Source organism: Arvicanthis niloticus, chromosome 2, assembly GCF_011762505.2.
Source record: "Arvicanthis niloticus isolate mArvNil1 chromosome 2, mArvNil1.pat.X, whole genome shotgun sequence".
Taxonomy (NCBI): Eukaryota; Metazoa; Chordata; class Mammalia; order Rodentia; family Muridae; genus Arvicanthis; species Arvicanthis niloticus.
In genome coordinates this window covers 6,819,941-6,835,106 of record NC_047659.1, presented here as the reverse complement: position 1 = coordinate 6,835,106, position 15,166 = coordinate 6,819,941, and positions in this window count along the sequence as shown.

Here is a 15,166-nt window from a genome sequence, read left to right as displayed (position 1 = left end):
GTCTTCCTGCACCACTCCAGCGGCTAGAATGTTCTTGCCCCTCCTCTCCACAGATGCTCCACCATCTTTAGAGTTTCATTATTATTCACCCTCAGAACCCTTCCCTGAGGCCCCACAGCACCAGCTTCCTCCTGGTTATCGACCAGGTGCTGGCTTTCATGGACAGAAACTCAAATAGGAGCTGGGTATGGTGGTGCACGCCTTTAATCCCAGCACTCGGTTGGTGGAGTTCAAGACTAGTCTGGCCTATATGGTGAGTTCCACACTAGCCAGGGCTACACAGTAAGAACCTATCTCCAAAAAAGAAAAGAAAGAAACTCAGGATCCAGTCAGATCCAAATGCAGATGACCAAGACATGAGCAATGGCTCAGACCACCACTCTACACACTGGCGAAAGCAGTCATCCTGCTGTCAGTTCCCAGTGCCCATGTCCCGGGCTCACAGCCATCTCTCACACCAGCTCCTGAGACTCCAACAGTTTCTAATGCACACACAGGTATGCAGTCAATAAACAAATACTATTTTAAAGTTACTCTTCTAAAAGTAAAAAAACCAATCTGATGTGAGGGGCTGGGGAAGATGGCTCAGTTGCTGAAGTGTTTGTCTTGCAAGCATGAGGACCTGAGTTCAGATCTCTGGCACACGCACAAAAGCTGGGCACAGTGGTACACACATGTAATCATAGTTCTGGGGAGGTATGGAAAAGGGTCCTGGAGATTCACTGGCTAACCAGTCTAGCCAAGAAGTGAGATCCAGTTTCAATAAGAGACCCCGTCTCAGAAGTGTAACTTTAATTTTTTCAACCTTATTTTTAATGATGCTTCTCAAATGCTTTGATCTCCCTTTTAGCCCACCACCCACCAGAGGTAGTGGAAAAGAAAGGATACAGGGGAGAGGGAGTGGACCTGTTTAGAAAGGTTCTTTGGAGCAACGCTTGTTTGTGTTTGTCTGGAAATCAGCAGTTCAGTTCACAGGTTAGCAGGCAGTGGCTTCTTGATCCACTCGCAAACACTTTATGGATATATCAGTAGTCCAGTTTGGTAGTGTCGGGATAACAAACACAAATCAGCAGCAGAGACAGCCAGGCCTCAGCCTCAGCTGGAGTCATCAGGAGTGACCAGGAGGGACACCAGGAGTTGCACAGCTAGCTTTACAAGCAAGCCAAGCTCAGCCCCTGTCACTGTCAAGTCCTTTTTATACTTCCTCCAAACACCATGTGTCTTCACAGGTCTCGGATCAGCATGTGTGTCTGCCTCAGCTGACATCACTCTGCCAATCAGCCCAGGTCCATTGAAGCAGCAAGAAACTGTAGTATACCAGAAGTATTTTGGAGTCAGGGGTTTGAGAACAATCTCAGCCATATACTGAGATTGAGAAATGGAGCCATATACTCCATTTCTCTCTATGGAGTCCTGACAAATGGAGCTCAACCATGCAATGTAAGGTGGACTAATACATGCATGTTCTTAGCAAAGAATCCTTCATCACGTGTCCTTTCACGTGCTTGCTTTAGCAGAACATCCTCTCTCCTGTGTCTGCTTAAGCAAAATGTTCCTTCATGTGTTTGCCCCAGCAAAACACCATCCAGCTTTCCAAAGAGCCCTTAAGTTTGCACTTCACAGAAGCAGGAAACATGAGTCAGAACATGGACCTCTAGTCTCCACACATGCTCGTAAGGCCATGTGCACCTGTACCCAGATGGGACATCCTTGTACGCAATTCCTAATGCATGCACACACACAGTGAGATGTGTTGAGGCATGCCTGTGATCCTAGCATTAGTGAGGCTGAGGCAAGAGGATTATGAGTGCAAGGCCAGCCTGGGTTGCAGCAAGATTCTATCTCAAAACAAATAAATACTTGGGAATTAAATTAAACAAAGAGGCAAAAGAATTGCCCACTAAAAACCATAAAATAGACGGTTCAGGTATGTTGGAGCACATCAGTAATCGAAGCACTTGGGAACAAGAGGCAGGAAGGTCAGGGGTTTGAGAACAATCTCAGCCATATACTGAGTTCAGGTCATCTCAGGCTACAGGAGACATGAGATCCTGCTCAAAATGAAAACCAAACAAAGAAACAGAAACTATCACCATTAAAGGCTTCTGAAGGAAATTTAAAATGAAAAAAAAAATACACAAATAAAGTGGAGAGTGATGACGTGTGCTTGTCTTAGAATACTTGATATTGTTATTGTAGAAATAGGAAATATACACAGAAGCTCAAGTGACTGTGGAAGTCTATTTTGTGTTACTGTAGCAAAATACCTGAGACTAGGTACTTTATAGAGAAACCTGTACCTGTTTAGTTTGTTCATTTGTTAATGCACTGCTAAGCATCAAACCCAGCATCTCACACATGATGGGCAAGTACTCCACTACTGAGTTATATCCTTGACCCTAAAAGGTTTGTTTTGGCTCATGGTCTAACTTTAGGCAGCCCCACTGGATAAAGGTCCCATGCTGAATGTGGCAGATGATACCAGACAGCAGAAGTCTGAACAGGTGGGCAGTCTGGCTTTATTCAGCCTCATTCTGTAGTATGTAATTCAATCCTGACCAATTACTAGAGGTGGGCATTATCTCTTTCCCCTTCCTCCACTCATACTCCAAATCCGATTACCAACCAGTAGCCCCTACCTCTTAAGGGTTCTACCTTCTCTTAATACTGCTACATTGAGGACCAAACTTTTGACCTCTGAACCTTTGAGGAACAAACCATAGATGGCCCCAAAGCACTCCTGTAGAGGGTGGTTCTGATGCTAAGGTCCTGTTTCCCAATTGGTTCTTGAATGACCAATAAAGATAACCAGCGACCAATGACTGAGACAGGGCAGGACACTTTAGAGAGGATTGAGAGAACTAGGGAAGAAGGAGGAGGTAGGAGTGGCAGGAAATAAAAGCCAGCCAGCCATGTGAGCTTTCGGTTGGAGTGGCCAATGGTCACTCTACCCGATTATGCCTGGGGTGGCAGAAGAGGTTTAGAAGTGCCAGTCATTGAGTTAGCAAAGGCATTTTAAGATTAACTGGTGTGTGTGTGTGTGTGTGTGTGTGTGTGTGTGTGTGTGTGTGTGGTGTATATCCATAGATCCAAGGAAATCTGGGTAGGGGCTGGTAGCATGGTCTTCCCAGAGCTTAAGGTGGGGTAGCAAAAACTACAAGCTACACACTTCTGAAAAAGTATAGCTAGAGGATTTACATTTCCCAATTTCAAACTTTATTAAAAACAATGAGGTACTGGGTTTGAGATGCAGAGGGCGGAAGTATAGCTTGGTGGCAGATGCTTGTTCTCAATTCTGCTGTTGTGGTAGAATACTCTGACAAAAAAGCAGCTTAGAGCAGAAGGGTTTATTTGGCTCATGGTCCATCATTCTTTGGAAGTCAAGATGGCAAAACTTTGATGCAGCTGGTTACATAATGGCTGCCGTCAAGAGTGGAGAGAGGAATGATTGCAGGCACGGCTACTGCTCTGTTCACCACACTCTTGTCCAGTCCCAGACCCAGGGAACTGTCCAGAGGGGGCTGGGATTTCCCACAGAATTACCAGAATCAGGACAGTGTGCTACAGACCAGCCCAAAGGTTGGCTTGGTCTTGGTGGTCCCTTGTTGAAACCCTTCTTAGTTGATTTTGGATTGTATGTAGTTAACAGTTAAAAGTAACCACATACCCAGAATGTGTGAGGCCCTGGGTTTAATTCCCAGCACAAATGAAGGACAGAAAACAGGCAGGATAAATACTATTAGCAAGCACAGGATGGGAGAGACATGTGTAGGCATATATATTTTTCATAACCTACTTTAATAAAGGTCCCCTCTAGGCCACCACCCACCAGAGGTAGTAGAAAAGAAAGGTTATTGGGATAAGGGGAAGTTGACCTGTTTAGAAATAGTTCTTTGGGGTGATTCCAGTCTTCATTGTTCTTAGTCCAGTCCACTGGCAAACATCAAACATGAATTAGCAGCTGCAGTCCAGTCCACTTGGCAGACAGATGGCACACATGAATCAGCAACAGCAGTTCAATCCAGGAAAAAAAAAATAAAAAAATAAAAATAATAAAAAAAAAAAAACCCAACCAAACCGCTAGGCTCGCCAATGGGCCTGAGTCAGTGGAAGTGGCAAGAAGCCACAGGAACCTCACGAGAAGTTCTTTGGTGAGTTTCTATGACGTCACCACAAGTGAAGCTCAGCAATGCAATGTAAGGAGAACCAATACACGTGTGTCATCAGTGAAGACTAGCGAGGCCGAGCAGAGCAGGCCCGTGCTCTAGCCCCCACTGTGTGGGGTCATATTTATACTCTTTCTAAACATCACACATCCTTTCACGTGTCTTCTATAGCAAAACATCCTTTCACCTGTGTGCCCAGCAAAACACCACTTGACATAACTGACTTTCCAAAGAGACCAGCAGTTTCGACTTCAGAGATGTCAAATGTTTTATCTGTCAAGGAATTATCTTGAATACATAGTCCTGAAACTCTATCACCACTATCCCCCCACCACCACCACCACCAAAATAGACAAGGGGACCTGGAGATATATTTCAGTGGTGAGCTATATGCTTAGGCGAAGCTTTGGGTTCAATCCACCAAAAATGAGTTAGATATATAAGTAGATAGCTTTAATGGGCAAAGGTTAGATAAACACCTCTGAAAAAATAAAAAGGTCTATAAATGACCAAAAGGGCCCACAGTGAGCTGGACACCATCACGAATCATTAGGGAACAATGAGTCAGAGCACGGGCACATTCCAGTTCGTCTTCATTAGGATGTGGCTATTAGCAAACTCCCCAGAAAATAACAAGTACTAACAAGAATGCCAAGTGAACAGAATCCAGTTGCTATGGGAAACAGTATGATGTGTCCTCAAAAAACTTGGAAGTAGCCAGGGGTGGTGTTGCATTCCTGTAATCCCAACACCCAGGAGACAGAGAAGGCGGATTGCTGCAAGTTCAATACCAGCTCAGTTCACATGATGAGTTTCAGGCCAGGCAAGGCTCTGTAGAAGGACCTCGCTCAAAGAAAACAATAAACAGGGTTGAGATGACCCTGGCTTAAAAACACTTGCCAAGCAATCCTGACGACACAAGTCTGATACTCAGATCCCACAACAAAAACAGAGACTGACTTTTGAAAAGTTATACCATGACTTCTGTAGACACACAATAAGAACAACGAAATTTCAATTAAATATAAATAAGTCAGTGGTCCCCTTCTGCATATTTACTCCCAAACATTAAAAGCAGAGTACTGCAAACCTGTTTAAGCAGTGCTATTGACAAGAGCTGGAAGGTCGGCCGCCCAGTACTCCAGAGCAGACGAGTGGCCAATAGAACACACATGTATACAATAAAATATTCAGTCTTAGCGAACTCTGACACATTGTGACTTGGATAAACCTCCAGGACATTAAACAAAAGAAACGTGGTCACAAACTGACAAGAGCTTCTGCTCTCACGAGGTACCTGAGTCTGAAGTAGCCAATGTCAAGCATGAAGGCTGAGAGCGAAGGTGGAAGCTTCCATAGGGTCAGACCTGTGGATGGAGGTAACCTTTGTACAGCAGGAATGTCGCAGATACTAATGAACTGTGTGCTTTAAAGTGGTTAGGGGGTCCTTTTAAAGCATTGTGTATTTCAAGACAACTGAAAAGAGATTGGATAAAATTTGGGCGCCACAACTGAAACCACAGTCCCTGAAACTACAGTCCCTGAAACCACAGTCACTGAAACCACAGTCCCTGGCTTGAGAGGGCCAGGGACTGTGGCTTCCTCAAATGAGCCCTGGGGTGACCAGAGGAGCAGCTGGAACTGTGCAGTTAACAAACTGTGTGGTCACACGTCACACTGAGAACTGTGAGCAGCTAGAATTCTAAACTAACATTTACAAGTCTCCCCACTTTCCCCTCTTGCCTTCCCCCCGCCCCACCATTGCTGCCCATTGCCCAAGTTGGCCTCAAACCCCTAAAATTAAGCAGTCTTCCTGCCTCACCGAGACTGCAGGTGTATGCCATCACACTGGGCTAAAGCTCTTTAAGTTGTTAAATCTCACGGAAAATGTGTGCTAATCACTTGTAAAGACATAAAATCATACAGGTATATGGATCAAAAAGTAAAAACTCCCACTTGAGCATACTTCTAGGTTTTTTTTTCCCTATTAAAAATCCAAGCACACACTTCTGGCATTTTATACAAATGGCTTCAGCGATCCATAGCAGATTATACAAGAGAGGTCAGTTAAATGCTCATCAAATCCATTCTGTGGGCTGGCTGCATCTTCTTGCTTCTCCTAGTGCGTGGGTATAGCCAAGTGTTAAAATTCTGGATAACAACAGAATATGTGTAAAATTATGACTGTCCCTTGCTTGCCTGGCCCATTGTCTAATCTTCTTTTCCTTTCTGCTTTGGGGATGTGTTGGAGGTAGAAGACTGGGTTTCTGAGTGATTGCCTAGGTCAGAGCACAGACCCTGCTGAAGATTTGCCCAACACAGGGCTGTAAGCCAGGGCTGCATCCTGTCCGATGCAGTCTCAGCCTGCCTGCATTTTTCTTCGAATTTATCTGTGTGACATCTTTCATGCCAATACATATTCGATGTTTTAATCACTTGTTGATGGATATTTACACTGTCTAGTTTTGCAGTGATACAAAGGGGTGCCAGGAAGCCCAGTGCTGGGGTTCCTTGTGGGGGAGCAACTGGTCCTCCATCAATCAAATCAGAAAACAGAAGAAACCCAGCAAGCTGGACAGTGCAAAACAATCTGAAATGATTCTGCTTGGTTGCAGTTTGTATTTGGGGTTAGAAACAGAGCAGAGTGTTTCAGAGTCTTCAAAGAAAGAGCCAAGTTTGAGTTCTGAGGCCTCGCTTCCCTCTTCTGGTAAATGGCCATAACACAGTGCGGTCCTTCACAGATCTGCCACCTGTAAAGTGGGGATAGTGGACAGAGCCTGCGGTCAGAAGGCGAGAGACAAGCCATGTCTCAGGAGTGAGGCAGGTGGGCTCTTTTCTAGAAGAATAGGGTACACCTCTCCTCTGCCCTGCTTCCTTGTTCATACATCTGTCCCTCTGCATAAGGACACTCTCCTTCCAATTTCTCTGCCGTGTGGTGATAAGGCCAGTTTCCCTGCCTCAAAGACTGAAATCACGGGGCTCAGGAGCAAAAATAACTGTCATTATTTCTCTTTCTGCTCTTGACCTCCTCCACCTTCTCCTTGACACAAAGTCTCACTCTATAGCCCAGGCTGGCCTGGAGCTCACCATGTATCCCAGGCTGCCCTTAAACTCATGGCAAATCCTCCAAAGTGCTAGGATTAAAAGTGTGTGTCACAATGCCTGGCACAAATACGGTTCTTGAAAAGATAAAATTATAAACTGGGCATGGTGGTGCACATCTGTAATCCATGGGCATGGTGGTGCACATCTGTAACCCAAGCACTAAGGAATTAGGGGCAGGAGGAGGATGAGGAGGTCGAGGCCAGCCTGGGTTACGTGAGATATGAGACCTTGTCTAAAAAGGTAAAAGAAAAAGAAGAAAAAGAAAAAGAAAAGAAAGAAACGAGAACCTTTAACCTCAGCACTTGGGAGGCAGGCAGATCTCTGAGTTCAAGGCCAGCCTAGTCTATAGAGCAAGTTCCAGGACAGCTAGGGCTAGAGGGAGCCTGTCTTGAAAAACTATGAAAGGAAGGGAGGGAGGGAGGGAGGAAGGAAGGAAGAAAAAGGGGGAGGGAGGGAAGGAGAATGATAAACATCGAAATAGTAAACAGAAAGGAGAGATGAATCAGGTGATACAAGCACTTGCCAGGGGTTTATCATCGACTGCATTGTCTGTGACTCTGTCTCCAGTGGATCTGACGTCCTTGTCTGTCCTCTGAAGACACCCACAGTCATGTGAAATGCCCCCCCTCCGTGCACACATAAATATAGTAGATTTTTTTTTTTTTAAATTTAAGTGCTCAGTAGTTAAGAGCAGTTGCTGCTCGTACAGAGGACCCAGGTTTGAGTCCTAGCATCTCCACAGTAGCTCCCAGTCATCTGGAACTCTAGTGCCAACGTATCTCATTCTTTCATTTGCCACACCCAACCCCTCCCCCGCCCCCCCAGGCACATACACATAGTTTACATATTCACAGGCAGGCAAAACCATCATAAAAATAAAACAAAAATAAATATCTTTAAAATCTTAAAAAAGAAAAAGATTCACAGCCAGCAGTTAAAAAAAAAAAACAACCAGGGTGCGAGGAGGAAGTGGGCGGGGCAATAAGTAGCAAACAGGATGTTCTACACCTCATCTGCGATGGAGTGAACATCTGTCTGAGAGACGCAGTTCAGGTGGTGGTGAAACTCAGTGGAAACCGGCTCTTATAGCTTGCCCAAGGCAGCTCCGGGGTCTGCGTTAGAAAGCAAACAGACGTGAGCTGGCTACACACTGGTTCTACACAGTCGTTACCATTGGCATCAGGGATTTCTCTGTGCTGTTATCGCTATCAGTATTATACAGTTGCATGTGAGTCTCTAATACCTTAAAAGAAAACAGCTTTTAATGACTGCAGAGGCAGGAACACTGTGAGTTGTGGGCTATCCTCGCTTACACAGTGATGCCCTGTCTAAAAAACTGGGATGAAATCACAAAAGACCATAGAAAGTACATTTTCACACTCTGGGGAGCAGCTACTGTTACTAATTTCTGCATCTTTGACTCTTTACCCAGCTGTGGTTTTTCTTTGTATTTTTGAGACAGGGTTTGGCTCAGACACTCCAGACTGTCCTGGAGCTTGCAAGCTTGCTTCTGCTCTACTCCCATCCCCTGCTGAGACCACAGGCTAGCCTTACAGAAGTGCAGCACCTGGGGTGGAAAAGTTACAGGTTGAACAGGGTTAGGAGTTACCGTCTTGTCTTCAGAAAGGTCGTTTCTGATGCTCCTGACTTTGCCTTCCACCTACTCCACACTTTTCATTAGGAAAAGCACAAAGCCCTACCTGGAGTGAAGGAGTGCAGTCTCGGGTTCCCAGTTGGGGCCAGTAAGAGTCTCGTGCAAATTTTATATCATTTATGAAGCAGGTAGTGTAGACAAGGAACACAGCTGTCCCTTCTTCCTTAACTTAACTAAAAAGAGAATTCATGAGGATGGACTCAGCATGTCTGTCTGTCTCTCCTTCTTTCCTTCTTATGTATATAGTTGTTTTGCCTGCATGTATGTCTGTCATGTGCATGCAGTACTTGTGGAGGCCAGAAGAGGGCGTTAGATCTCCTAGGACTACAGTTACAGATGGTTGTGAGCCACCCTATGGGTGCTAGGAACTGAAGTCAGGTCCTCTAGGAAAGCAGCCAGAGCTTTTAACTCCTAAGTTGTCTCTCTAACCCTATGTCCCCTTTCTCTCTCTCTCTCTCTCTCTCTCTCTCTCTCTCTCTCTCTCTCTCTCTCTCTCCCCGTCTCTCTCTCTCTCTCTCCCTCCCTCTCCCTTTCCTAGCAATGAAAAGCAGGTGCTGTATGTTTTAAAAGCTCACTCATTCTCACTTTTGCTATAACCCTCCCTTCCATCTTCACCCAAAAGAACCCTTTCTGAGACCTTTGCAGCTTCCCTTTGCTGTCCATTGGGATAAACTCTCTGACTCTCACTTTTTAGGGAGACAAGAGTTGGCTTTCAAACTCTATCATAAATAGCTCCTGGTCAAAGAGCTGCAAGGCAGGTGTCAGAGCGGGGTGGACTTCTTGGCAGCATTGCTGGGGGAGTATTTTCTCTAAGCTATAGCAGTTGGCTTCCTATAACTTCACTTGGGAGTAGGTTGTTCTTTATTTCTTTCTTTCTTTCTTTCTTTTCTTTCTTTCTTTCTTTCTTTCTTTCCTTCTTTCTGTATTAGTCAAGGTTCTCCCGAATAACAGAACTTATAGAATGAATATCTCTCCCTGCCCCCATATATATGTATTTATATATATATATATACATATATATATATGTGTGTGTATGTATATATGATATATATATGAATATTCATATATATATATATATATATATGAATTATTAGAATGACTTACAGGCTGTGGTCCAGCTAATCCAACAATGGCTGCTATGAACTGAATGTCCCAAAATCCCCGTACTTGCTCAGTCCACAAGGCTGAATATGAATACCTCAACTGGTCTTCAGTTTATGCTGGAATTCTGAAGAAGTAGGCTCTAATGCCAATGAAGGGATGGACTTGCTAGTTAGATGAGAGCAAGCAGACAACAAGCAAGAGCTTCCTTCATTTGTGTCCTTATGTAGACTTCCAGCAGAAGGCATGGCTCGGACTAGAGGTGTGCCTGCCCACCTCAAACATCTGGATTAGTGGTGGATCTTTCCACTTCAAATTAAGCAAAACCTCTCACAGGCGTGCTCTCTATTTTTTGGTTTTAGTTCATTTCAAATGTAGTCAAATTGACAACCAAGAAGAGCCATTATTCATCCTTCCTTCCTTCCTTCCTTCCTTCCTTCCTTCCTCCCTTCTTTCTCTTCCTCCATTCCTCCTTCCTTCTTTTTAAGACAGAGTCTCATTATGAAGGTTGGCTTTGAACTCACTAAGTAGCTGAGGATAATCTTGAGCTCCAGGATCCTCCTGTCTTCACCTCCCTGGTGCTGGGGGTATAGGTGTGAGCTACAGGCTTACTTTATGTAGTGCTAAGGATGGGATCTAGAGGTTCATGCTAGTTAGTTAGACAAGCACTCTTCCTGAGCCACATCCCTAGCCCTTCTCTCTCCCTTCCTCCCTCTCTCCCTTCCTCCCTCCCTCCCTCCCTCCCTCCCTCCCTCTCTTCCTTTCCTTCCTATTTATTTTTGGACACGGGGTCTCCTTACATAATCCAGGCTGACCTGGAACACCCAGCAGTCTTTACGTCTCTGCCTCTTAGATGCTGGCTTGTGAGGCTTGCATCATTACATCAAGTGAATTGAGCTAATTGTTTAAATGCTCTTCAACCTGTGCCTTTCACTCTACAGGGAAAATGATGTAGATGAACCCATCACCAGCCTGATGAAGAAGAATGGCCAGGTGAGGGATGGGACCACAGCCAAACACCATCTAGACTAGAAAAGCCATAGGAAGGCAGAGCTCCTGACTCCTGCCTGTGGCCATTATGGCCATCGAAGTTACTGTCACCAAAGCCACTGAACCAGGCTCTAGCCGCATGGCCTGAAGTCCCCCTCCCTCACCCCCAATTCAAGCAGTTGCCTGGCTCTCTAAGTGATACTGACCAGAGCTTCTGCTTGCTTTCTAGCTTAGTAGAAAGCTGTGGGAGGGAGGGTCTATGGAGATGAAGATGAGAGATGAAGCACCACCACCACAGGATGATTCAAGAAGCTGTGCCAGGCTTTTGCTTTTGGGTTATGAAAAAGCCCACTGTCTCCTAGACAGGCCAGGCAGGGGCAGGCAACTTGGCCCAGAGCCTTACAAATCCCAGCCCTTACCCAACCCAAATAGCCTTAGTGCTCTTGGGGTCTGCCTTTGCTACTAGGGCCTGGACCTGCGAGTTCTCCCCTTGAATTAACATAGATTTTGCTGCTTCCCTCAGGACAAAAGGGAAGAGGATGGGAGGATGAAACCATACTACTCCGCAGTGATGAGCCCAGAAATCAGCTGAGCGCGGGTCATAGCAGGGAGGAGCCTGACTGACTTCCCCTGACCCCTTCCAGGTCTGGGAAGGTGAACGAAGCCCGCTGTACCTAGCCTTCCTGTAGGCCCAGGCCCCACATGTGTTATGTTACCTCCAAGGCCCTTCAGTGGCTCAAATTCACCTCACAGAAACAAGTCTTTATCATCTTCCTGTCCTGCCCAGGCACAGCGGGGAGAGCATCCGGCCATCATCACCTCTCCCTTCCTCCCTGGTCTCTTGCCTTCCATCTTAGTTCTAGATTTTGTTTATTTAACAGATGTAAAAACTGCATTTGAAGTTTACACCTTGTTCGTGTTTCACAACTAAATATCCACCTTTAAGAACAAAATCCAGAACAGCACTTGGGTTCCAAACCCACATCAAGACTTCTGCAGGCCCCTCCTAGTCGGAAGGCACCCTGCCTCAACTGGAGACAGCTTTTGTTCTCATCTCTAGGCATGGGTTGGTTTGCTTGGTTTTAAACATTATGTAATGGAAAGTTTGGGTCTGACATTTTTGGCTGGCCAGTGTTATTATGTCGTTACTTGGTTGTAACTATTTCTTACCTTTATAATACCCCACATGAAGTACTGAAATACACAGGATTGCCACAATCTGTTCCTTCTTTCTTCTCTTGATGGCCATTTAGCTTGTTTTCAGGTCTGGACTGAGACAGAATAAGAGCAGTCTGCCTTCCCAGCCACGTTTCTGTCTTCCTGAAACAGGCGGATCCTTCCCAGTAATCACACCTACTTCTCAAAGTGCGTGGTGAAGGGGCTCTACCGACTCCACCTGTGTGGAGGGCCCAGGTCTAGCTGTCCCAGATCCACAAAAGCTTTCATCTTCCCTTCCTGGGAGAGCCAGACCAGGGATGCTTACCACTCTCCACGTTCTCTTCCCCTTTCCAGGAAGGTCTCATTCCAGCCAGTCTTAGGTGAAGAAAGAACTGAAGGCTGAGGCGGTAACACGAGTGGCAGAGTTGGTGAGCGGTGAAGCTGGTGCTGCTGAAGCAGACCCCTCTGGCACGGGTCTAATTTATGTATTTATTTATCTTCTTTGAGACTGTGTATCCCAGGCTAGCTCTACACTCACTAAGCAGCCCAGGATGGCCTCGGGCTGCTCATCTTCCTGCCTCCGCCTCAGTGCTCACACTGTCCGTGTGCACCACCACACTTCGTTTGTGCCGTGCTGGGGATTGGCTCTAGAAATTCATGCACCTTAGGCAAACCCTCTATCAGCTAATCTACATCCCCAAGCTCTTGCCAGCCACTAAAATATAACTTTGGGCCAGGCAGTGGTGGCACCCGCCTTTAATCCCAGCATTTGGGAGGCAGAGACAGCTGGGTCTTTGAGTTTGAGGCCAGCCTGGTCTACAGTGTGAGTTCCAGGACAGCCAGAGATACTCAAAACAAACAAACAAACAAACAAACAAACAAACAAGTACAGCAAAACCCACTAACTTTAGGTGTGTTTTTTTTTAACTCCCTCTCCCCTGGCAGCTACCCCTTCCCCACCTCCTCCCAGTTTCTCAGTATGTTACGTGTGTGTTTTTTTTTTTTTTAACTCCCTCTCCCCTGGCAGCTACCCCTTCCCCACCTCCTCCCAGTTTCTCAGTATGTCTGACCCACTGTGTCCGCCTTGTGCAGCCTTCTGCTGAGACCATTTCTCCATGGGGCCTGTGGGCATCTCCTTGTCTATCTCTGTGTTCACTTCATGATCTCTATGTGCATGGTCTCCAGGGCTGCCCAGTCACCCCAGTGATTTCCACTTTGTATCTTCAGGTCATGTAAGGAGGTTCTCTAAATTCAGGCACCCTAATCCCAGGTGCTGCTGCAATTGGCATTGTGGGCAGCTAGCCAGAGCCTTAACTGGGTCTAGGTTTTAACCATGCAAGGGTCCTGAGGCCAGTAATACTAGCTGGTGGAGCGGGGAGGCTGAGTTCCAGGCTCTTACTACACCCAAGAGTAGTTCACTCAACACAGACGCAGGGGTGAGGGTCAGGAGGGTTCTGGGCAGGCTGCCCCCAGTTGCCCCACAGAGTAGGGTTCTGGAGAGGATTTGCTTACAGTGGCTTTTCTGGATGACTGTTGTGAGAACCGAGAGGAGGCAGAGAATGGGCCTGAGTCATGATCCTGTCATGAGAGAGCTTGCTCACATTTAGACAGGTAGAAGGGAAAAGATTCACTCTTATAGAAGCTACCCCGTGTTTTCTGAGTAGTCATGTCAGGTTAGATGCCCGCCTGTTCCTGGTTTCATTGTGCAAAGATACTGTATGGAGTTAGCGGCAAAGCAGATCTGGAAAGAATTCTGTGTTTTTCTAACCCCACCTCAGCTTTGCTTTTGATCTAGGACACTATCTTCTGCTCTCTCTCTCTTTCTCTCGCATTTATTTAGACTGTCTTTACATGGTCCTGACACACAACAACATCCATGTGCAAACATACACACATCAGTCAAGGTATCTGGATAAAGATTCTAGGCTATTCCTTGACCCGCCGCTGCCCAATCCTCATTTCCAGTTCTGGGAGAGCCCTCTAAGCTGCTCTACTTTGTGGCTGACATCTGTTCTGGGCTAAAGGTCCTTGTGTGGTCCTCATTTTGGATGATCCTTAGATCAAACTAGATGACGATGGCCAGTCCCTGTCCAGATGGGCCTGGCAGCTGGCCGAGTGATGTGGATGCAACCACAAGAGGGCAGCAGAGTCCACAGAAGCAATGTCCCACTAGGCTCCAGTGCCAGGGCCCCTGGGAGAGGAAACCCAGGAGCATGTGACTTTCTTGCTTCTTGCTGGATGACCTGGAGTCCACTTGGACCCTGACCTGGTGCCTGGGTGGGTTGACTGAGCCAAGGGAGGGGGATCCAGAGAGCCAGTCAGTGCCAGTTAGTGGCTTGAGACCAGAAAAACCACCCAAACTCTGTGGATGGTTCTGCACTTTTAAAGCAGCAATAATGGGTGACTGGAGAGACACTTCAGAGGTTAAGAACACTGTCTGCTCTTCCTGAGGTCCCGGGTTCAATTCCCAGCACCCACATAGCAGTACACACCTATAATCCCAGTTCCAGGGGATCTGACACCCTCACACAGACATACATGTAGGCAAAATACCAACACACATAAAATACAAATAAACATAGAAAAAAAAAAAGAACTTTAAAATAGCAGTGATGCCTCTTCTCCTATAATTTTCCTCCAGTTCTAGTAATCACGTTAGTTAAGTTGTTAACATGTCAGTGAGCACTTGTTCTAGGCTGGACACAGTGTCTTCCAGCACCTTTCCCCCTTTAGTTCTGAGGAACCTAAGGTGGGGATGGAAGCAGGGTCAACACCTAAAAGATGCCCTGCTCCTTACTCGGTACACTTAACTCCTAGCACATTTTACTTCCAATCATCAGGCTTCTTGACTGTTTGTGCTAGACAAAGGAGCAAGCTGGCCAGACAGCAAGGGATAGAGGCAGTGGGGCCAGCTGACCTGCAGAAATCATGATGAAGACCTCCAACACATCCCACGAACTATGGCCTCAGAGCTCCCGGGAAGAGGCACTAA